This window comes from Charadrius vociferus, unplaced genomic scaffold (genome assembly GCF_000708025.1).
Source record: "Charadrius vociferus isolate BGI_N301 unplaced genomic scaffold, ASM70802v2 scaffold1413, whole genome shotgun sequence".
NCBI lineage: Eukaryota > Metazoa > Chordata > Aves > Charadriiformes > Charadriidae > Charadrius > Charadrius vociferus.
Window position 1 is genome coordinate 622444 of NW_009647827.1, and position 9358 is coordinate 631801.

The following is a 9358-nucleotide window of genomic DNA, read 5'->3' on the forward strand; positions in this document are numbered from 1 at the left end:
TCCGTGATTTTAGTACAGCTACTGCTATAAAAATAGTTATAATAGATGCTTATTTAAATATTTAATTTACTTTTTTTTTCTATTAGTGATGTGTATCAACCATGAAATCTTTAAGGTAAACAATAATGTTAATTATTGGTTACTGGTTTACAGTTAATAATAATTTACCACGTTGGTTAACTTGAAATGCCTTTCCAAAGATGTGAGAGGGAGTGTTTAAACCTGTGTGAAAGGGTTGGGAAGTGTGTGAAATAAAGGGTTAGAATAAGAAATGAGTCAGTCATCATACTCGGACTACATTTTGGGCAGAGTATAGTATATCAGCACTTGAAACGTTCTTTCCATAAGAGTGTCGTTGCTGAGTTGTACGTAGGAGGTGTAGTTGACCCGGTGATAAATGGTGAAAAATAGCAATGAAAATTTTATACAATGGAAATAGAAAATTGGTGTCTCCAAGTCTGAATGGGCTTTTCCGGATGTGTCATGTATTGTAGTAGCTCTTGGTCCAAAAGCAACTACATAAAAAAAAAACCTTTAACTGTTACTGGAACTGCAATATATTGATACAGAAGTTAGTTAATTGCCACTGAAATTAATTTGTAATATTGTAAACTTGCTTGTTTTATTTAAAACAATTAAACATTTCTTAAAAAAAGGTGCAGTTATTTACAGCGGGTTTTAAATGCAGTCTTTTTAACATGAAGATTGATATACATTGAAGATTCAAAAATTTAAATCCTATTTTATCAGTGGTTTCATATCTAGCATATTCAAGGCTGCATTTAAATATGATACAAAGGATGAACAGCCAATTTGGTGTTGTTTACACAATATTGGCAAATTGGTCTTAATGTGTGGTATTATTGCATAATCTCATGTTTAAAATAAACACTGAAAATAATTAAAGAAACCTCAGAATTTGGAAATGCTTGTTGGTGGTTCTTCACATCCCACTAAAAAGCAGGCTGTCTTTGCATATTAATCACTCTTTCAAAGGAAGTTTGCCTTATTTGCATTGTGCATGCACTGAGGAGTCACATAGTGTGCCTGAGAAAAAAAAAGGGGGGGGGGGGAATTGGAATTGTTGTTCTCAAAAGGGTTTTTATTCCATTCAAGTGGAAAGACTGAATGCAGGAGAATTAGTGCAGTGTTTTGTGGAAGAACGGTCCCATTTGGTCATCGCATTTCATGTGGAGCAGTCCTGGCTTGTAAGGAGTCTGAACACTGGGGGTAGGGTTAAGAGGGGAGTGACTCATCATTGTATGATGTAATCTACAGGATGCAAGATGCTCTCAATTAAATGTATAAATATTCTGTGTATTATCAGGCAATTAGGATTTAAAATAAAATATTGGTGAAATGTGTAGTGTTTGCCTTTTATGAATACGGCGGCCAAAACTGTAGGCCTTGTTACCTTTGGAAAACATGTGGAAGATATAAAGATTAGGGAAATTTTCAGGTAGCATGGGTTTTGGAATAGCAAGATTTCTTAGGCCTCCATCACTCCTCTGGTAATGTGGTTTTACGTTTGAGAGCTGTCACTCATCAAAACTGTTTTGCTTGGTATCCTAAATGAGAAGATGTACAGATAAAAGGGGTGTGTGTGTGTATGTATATATATACACTACACTATACTGGGAAAGGAGCTGTGACAATGAGTAAGAGTATTGGCCTGCAAATTGGCTCTGTGATTGTGGGGGTTATGAGCAGCATTATCAACAGCTCCTGTTGTAAGTACAGGTGAAACCCAATCTATTCCTGTGGTAACGTTGTTTCTGCTGAAGGCAGTGGAGAAATAAAGACATCTGTTGGAGGGAGAAACTGCAGCTCGGACAACTAATGTAATCAGTGTACTTCCCAAATACAATGATGTTATCATATGTTTGTGTTTAATCAATAATATCGAGCTCTACTATTTGCTGAAGTCCTTGATATCTTATTTTGTTTGCTTATCCTTGCATTATCAACTACTTGGGCATATTTTCTTACACTGAAATAAGTTGATTTTGTTCTGCTAGCAAAATACCAGATAGTTTCCTTTTAATGTGAAATTCATAAGGTTCTGAGTGAAGTAACCTAAACCAATAGGAGTTTCAGAAACAGTTGTCCTATGAACTAAAGACAGCAGAAAAATCTTGAGGGTTGATGTTCTGGCTGGGGTAAGGTTGATTGTGAGTGGAAGAAGTCTTTCCAGAAATTAATCACAGGAATGGAGCTTTTGGTGTTTTTATTGTTGCCATCTGTACTACAGAATGATGTCTTTTCAGTTGAACAGCGTGTGGGGCTTTTTATTGTGAATATGAAGAATTTTTGTGTAAATTTGGTAATGCTACAAATGCAAGAAGACAGGAAGAGCATTCTTCTGATAAATGTTAACATTTTTTTGTATTTTAATGAGAATGGTTTGGTTTATGATGTATGTGTGCAAGTGCGTACGTTCTAGGGTTGAAATGGAAGGATTTTCATAACGTATTAAAGCTTTGCCTGTACGTCACTGTGGTTACCACATCTTCAGTCAGAAGGAAAAAAACCCCATACCATCTATGCAATACACTTTCCGTTACTTTGCACGTTTTTCTTCATATGTTTATATAAAGCACATTGCACTTCCAGTTTTCAGAGGTTAGGTGTAGTAGCAAACAACATACAACTAAAGTTGATGTTATATTTCCATCTGTGATGCATTTTAATGATAGCTGGCTTAATATTTAGTCATCGAATTGTTGTGCAAGCTGTGGCATTGTTATAATAAAACAATGCACTTACACAGTGCACTCCTGTGTCTACTTTGAAAGCCTTATAAATAACCCTTTTTAAAAATTTCTGTCTAGCTGTGGGTATAAATAACACTTATCAATGTGCGTAAAACATTAATTTTGTGCAGTTCAGGATCTAGCATGCAAGATGCATGCTCATAGTATTGCCTAATTATAATTTTTCAAGTACTTCATTTTGTGTTTTTGAATATGTTAATACTGAAACAGTCATCAGACACTTGTGTATACCATTTTAGAAAAATATAATCAACAGTGGTTTGTCCAAGTAACATTAAATAATTATAAGCCTGCAAAATTCAGAAGAACAGACTACTGTAAACATATTTCAGTTGTAGTGTTTTCAAAAGATAATCCCTTAGAAGTATAACATGCTTTTAGGCGTTGTAAACAGACATACAGAATTACTCCGTAGTCCCCTAAATCCTTTTGGAGTTTAATCTCTTCATGATCTGTGGGATGCAACTTGAAGGCATTAAGCATTTATAATATACTCCCTAGTGGTTGGTATTTGTTAGAAAAAAACCCAGGCATATTGGAGTATTATTAAGAAAATACTATGTGTATGTGTATTTCTTATGGCCACTTAGTCTGCAAGAGCTAACAGATACTAAGAAAGCTGTCATAAGTAAAAATCTTAATGAATACTATGAAGAGGTATGAATCATATTTAGCTTTTCCCCCTATTGTCACCAGCAGAATTCTGGGTGATCCTTTCTCTGTCCCTTCTGTTGTGATTGAACTGTAGCTAGATATATACCTTGTTTCATATCTGTAAGGCTTCTCTAGCTGTGTTCAGCTCACTAGGATTTTTTCTGGTCTAGCTTTTGTCTTCCTGCAGCTGGATACGTCTACAAGAAAAAGAAAGAACATTGTTGATCTCTCAGTTTTGTAGCGATTGCTTGTTTATTATTGTAGGGATTTTGTATCTACAGTTTAAAAGCTGATTGGCTGCAGAATTTTTTCAGCCTTGGTCTTTAAGCTGAGTTTTGCTTAAAAGAACTCATTGGCCTGTAAGAAGAGGAATGGCATATGGAGTAGAGATTTAATTTAATATGGATTCACTTCTTAGTTTTGCAATTGCGGTTTGGGGTTGCTTTTTGTGGATGGGCTTTGGCCAGTCAGCTCTATCATTTTTCTCCATTTCTCCTTAAAATGAATATTTCATTAAATACTTCATTTGTACAAGCAAATTTAGAGTAGTTTGTGCTTTATGGACAAAAATAGTGCAAAGAATGAAGAGCTGCAGTGTATGCTTGTGTTTGTGTCTAGGAGAAACTAATTTTCTGCTTCAAGCTAGCATGAATGTTAGCTCTAGATTAAGGCTATACTGCAAAATGTTTCTGTTTAATAGAATAAAAGTTATTCTGTCTTGGTACTTGAAAATGGGCATTTCTGTGGTAGGATGCTTTTATTTGTAGCAAAGAAGTGTGTTCTTATGGTCACGCTCTTGTTCAGTTTGCTTTTGCAAGGTATCAGTCATTAGGAGGTAAATCCTACACTTGGGCATGTGGGCAAAGCTGTTATCCACATCAGTGATGCGTAATAGCTGGGAAGGAACCTGCCTCACCTGTTCTGAGTTACTGTACTAAGGGATCATGTCAAGTCGGCACCCTGTCAACATGATTACTGCGGAAGGTTCAGAGTGATTACTTGAATAAAGATGAATGTAAATCTGCAGACCGGCCAAAGACTGCGCTTTCCAAATAAGTGGGAATTCCTGTGAGTTGAAGTGATTTGTGGTAATCTTTCTTACACCTGCTGGAAAAAAAATCAGGGATTTAATTGAAAGAGGAAAAAAGTAGTGTTATGAGGAGGCATTTTTTTTTAACCTCAGTCCTGCCTTACTGCTCACACTAAAATTCGTTTGACCTGCTGTTTCCAGTAATGGTTTGCTGTGGGTGGTTAGGAAAAAGCATACAAAATTTATGTATACAGTTATCTTTTCCTTGCTAGACGCTCTCAGCTCTTTTAAATGGTAGTACTGTTAGTATTTAAAACACTTAGTCTGTCAACATTTCGTAGTATTTCACTCTTACAGTCTGTTCTGTTGTAAGAACGAAAATCCTCCTCTTCACTTATCACCAGCAAATCTGAAATCATCAAGTAATTCATTAAACAAACTCATACCTGTCTGATTTATTCTTTTTCTCCATCTCTCTGCCAGAAGGTAATTTGCAGTATACTGAAGTGTTTCAATTTGACTATTTTTTAAAATATATGTTTTCTGAAGCAGTTATGTTTCCGTTACTTTGCTAAATAGACATTGTGTGTTCAAGTTAAAAGATGCCCTTTATACTCGGAGCAAGAGCTGTTGAAACTGTATCTGAAGTATTTTTACCTTGTATTTTTCCTAAAGGCTGTGCAGGCCAAACACACTTCAAATATTTCTCTTTTGAGCAATAAAAATGGTTTGTGTTTGCTTATACAATAGTAGACATAAACTTGTTAGGCACAGGCTTATTGGTTTTGCACTTGTATTGCTTTATTGCTAAAATAATAACTTTCAGTAAATGAGAAGACTCCAAATGCTATACTGTTCTCACAATAACAATAAATGAAAGCAGTCACTTTCTTCTTAATATGTATGTACACTTAGGTTTCTGATAACCTGTCTCTGTTTTAGTTACTGTCTACCTTTTGAAAATGTTAATCCCCAGAGAAAAGACTGAATATGCCAATTATCTACAGATGAAAGTCCTAGTGTATTCTGATTTCAAAACTTATTTTGGTTAAAATAAACTGTCTGTATATGGAGAATACTTGTTTTAGGAGAATGGATCTAGATTTAAATGAAATCACAAACCAAACGTGTACCAGGTCGTTGACTGGTTTTGTTGCAGTTATCCATGAACTTAAGATTCTGTTTTCTTGTGGCTTTGTAGCTAGCTGCAGTCACTATGTCAGGTCTAAAGAATGATTAGTGCCCTTTTCAGAAGCTTTTGTGGTTCCTCGTAGTTGTTTCTCATGAACCTAAACTGGTACGTGCAAATAAGACTTGAGATAAAAATAGCAAATCCCCCACTAACTTATTTCATGTGTTAAGGCACTGCATTTTTTATGTATTTCTGCAGTCTTTTGTGTGCAAATGCAGTTGTGATTTATTATTTATTGGGACAAAGAGTAGTACCTGCAATTATTAAAAAATACAGGATAAAGATATTTTCTTATGAAAATATTTTATCTTATCTCCGTTTTCTTGAAGACTGTAGTGAGTAGTGGGACCACAAGAATTTAGTTGAAGTGGCAAGTGAAAGCAATGCTGCTGATTCCCTTGGAATTTAGCACTTTAAATGGATTAGGACTAAAAATATCTCAGCCTGACGTTGCATCAGATCTGGAAGCATTTTAAAGTATCTGCATTTACATAGTTGATGTAAATTTAAAAAGATTTCCACATTAGAGCTAAATGATAGCATTGCAAATGTAAGCTCTCTGGGAATCAGTATTCTTATTGGAACATCTGAATGTTGGACATAATTGTAAAATTAACATGTATATTTCTAAAACGGTAGCCCGTAGAACAAGCATTTCAGAAAGAAAATGTAATCTTTGTTACATACAGGATGCATAATTCACTTCTTAGATACGTGGAAGCCTCCTTTTTTAACTTTGGGATGGTGTGGTATCTTTCAGCATGTTGACCATATCTTACAATTTCACATGTAACTGTGCATTGTACTTACTGTCTTGAAGTACTTATTTCTGCTCTCTGTAGTCTTCTCTACCTTTGGAAAATGAGTAAAGTGTGGGGATGTGAGAAAAGAATGCATAGCTTCCACCATTAAGAAGGAATGGGTGGTTGGTTACATGGGTTCTTCTCAAGGAAATTACCATTATTTTTTGTTTCTCTGTAAATAATCTTTTATCCTGCTGATCAACTCTAGTGCTAACTAACTCACCCACAGCTCCTATTTTTGTTAAATGATGGTGTGTTAACACTGCGTTGTGGTTTGAGGTGTACTCCTGCTTACAATTGCATAAAACCCAGAAATGGTATTTTAACAATGGAAGGTGAAGTAATCCTGTTTAGTGCTTAAGTAAAAGCCTGGCATTTCAGTACCAGAAATGGTGATCTTTTGATTTAAATTGTGGTATGTGCTCCTGTTTTGTTTGGACTATGTTCAGTTTGTTAGTCCTGAGACACAAAAGCACTTTCATCTTTGGTTGCTAGACAAATGCCATTGTGATTGCATTCCATTTTTATAGGTGAGATCTGCTCTTGTTATCTCACAGGATACTGTGGGCAGCATATCTAATACCAGATTCCTGTCTTGCTTACGATTACAAGAATCAGAAGCAAGTCCAGTGAAATGAGGGTAGCTTTGGTTATGCTGCTGCTTTATATATCGTATTAGACATTGGAAGACTACATTACATTGTCTGTTTTACTGTTTCCTCATTTGGGATGTGATATTTGCACACTATAGGATGTTTTTGTGTTGCTAGCCTTAGAAATTATATAATGGTTTGAGATGTATTTGGTTTTTGAGAGTCAATTGTTAAGAGAAGTAAGGCAAAAAGATCTTGAATGGTTGGGGGTTTTCTTATGCATTGTATTTCTTTCATGTGCTCTGTGAAGAATATTGGGTGAGGCTGGTCGCCTTGTATTCCTCATGCATTATGAACGTGGGATAACGGTATTTCTTTGTACGTGTTTCAAACCCATTCTGAACATAAGTGTTAACAAAGATAATGTTGCAGTTAGATTTAGCATTCTCAGTCTGCTGGGCATATAGCAACAATCCTAAGTTTTAGAAGAAGTAGGGAAGCCCATGTAAATGTTGCTTGGATTAACTCACAGATGGGTGGATTAATGGTAGTAGTTTTTACTTTCATATAGCAGATAAATGATCTTGATGCCCTTGCAGAGGGGATGAAATGGAGAAATACATAATCACATGGTAATATATTTTTTTTAAAATAAGGTGTAGTGATATCACTGTATTAAACCTCCCATGCATTCTTATTTTCAAAAGTACTGGAAAAATAGTTATAAATCGATGCAATTTTTTTTTCCATTATACTGAACATTTCTGTTAGTTTTTGGCCCATATATATACTAACTGCAGAGCTATCTGCTGCATGCTCTATAGCTCTAAAGGTGAGTTTCTGGTGGTGTTGAAGACATGTATTAGTCATCATTTGTTGCTTCTGCAGATTTCTAGAAGTTCAGGAAGACTGAAGTGCATGTTATACTGATGTATTTGACTGATCGGCTGTGTGCACTGCAGGGAAGATCTATCGAGTTGTTTCTGCTTTCATGTCATTTAGATGTTTATAGAGGTCATAAATTAAAGACATTGTGGTAAAAGACAGGTATGGTTCGAAAGCTTTGGTCCAGGTTAACATTTTGAACTCCACTAGGTGGCACTAATTTATTGTTTTGTTGTAAAGTTGCTTTCTCTGGAAAAAACACCAAATGCAGTTTCTGAATTATTGTGGGAGGTTTTTAGTTTTGAAATGGGAAGAGTAAATAAAATGGCAAAGATCATTAATATTTACCTATTTATCTTGTGTATACATATATGGGATCATGACCCTGTGCTTTTGAAGTGGAGTAACGAACTGGTATTTTGGATGGGATAGGCAAATCACATGCATATTTTTTAAATGCTTAGAACTGGGAAGATATATCCGAAGAAATACTTGCCTAGGGTTTGGGTTTTTTTGTCCTCCTTACTTAAACATCCTCTGCTGATGTTAAAGACAAACTGCTCTGATGGATTGGTGCAGGCAGCATTTGATGGACAGCTGGGTTTTCCATAATTGTGTCTCAAAACATCTCAGCATTCAGAAGCTTGGTCTGATAAGGAGGGAGAAAGAGTATTTCTGGTGAATTATGATCATACAAATACTAGCTTTGGTTACCATCAAAATTATTTCAACTTGATAGTGCTGAAGGGCTGAAGGGTATGACTTGAGTATATTTTATGCTAGCATTAAGGGTAGAAATGCTTGTGACAGTTATTTTTGTAAAGCTGATACACAAAGAGTTCTCAACAAAGGTCCTCTGTATTGTGCTGAGCCAAGCTCTATGTGCACTGTGCAAAGCTGACAGCCTAATCAGAGGAGCTAGACTGGTGTGTTCCCTTGCCATCCTTGAAAAGGTTATTCTGAGAAGGACATTTGGAGTAGTCTTTGACTCAGTTAAGAGTTGACCATTTTCAGCTTGCTGGGAAGAAATTTCCATTTGCAGTTGGTAGACTGTATAGCTGTATATCAGAGAACTTTGTCTGCAAAAGCTGTAGGTGTTCTGCTGATTACCGTTGTGACAGGGTAGAAAATTAGCTAGTTAGCTCCGTAGAGCAAGTGCTCGAGGAGGGCATGCAGTAACTTAATCTCTCTTGTCTTTTTTCTGCATTGTCCGTGCCATCAAATACTGCCTTTGATGGTGCTGTGAAAGCATGCGTCTCATATGGACCTTGGTTTCAAGCCAGTAGGGGAGATTTTTAGGATGCTATATGAGAATAAATTTTGAATAAGGCTTTGTGTTACTAAACAGTACCTTATTTTCTTGTTTTCCATCAAGCTGATGGGGAGCTCTAAGCAGTGTTGCAGTTCTGTCTATATTGACATCCAGA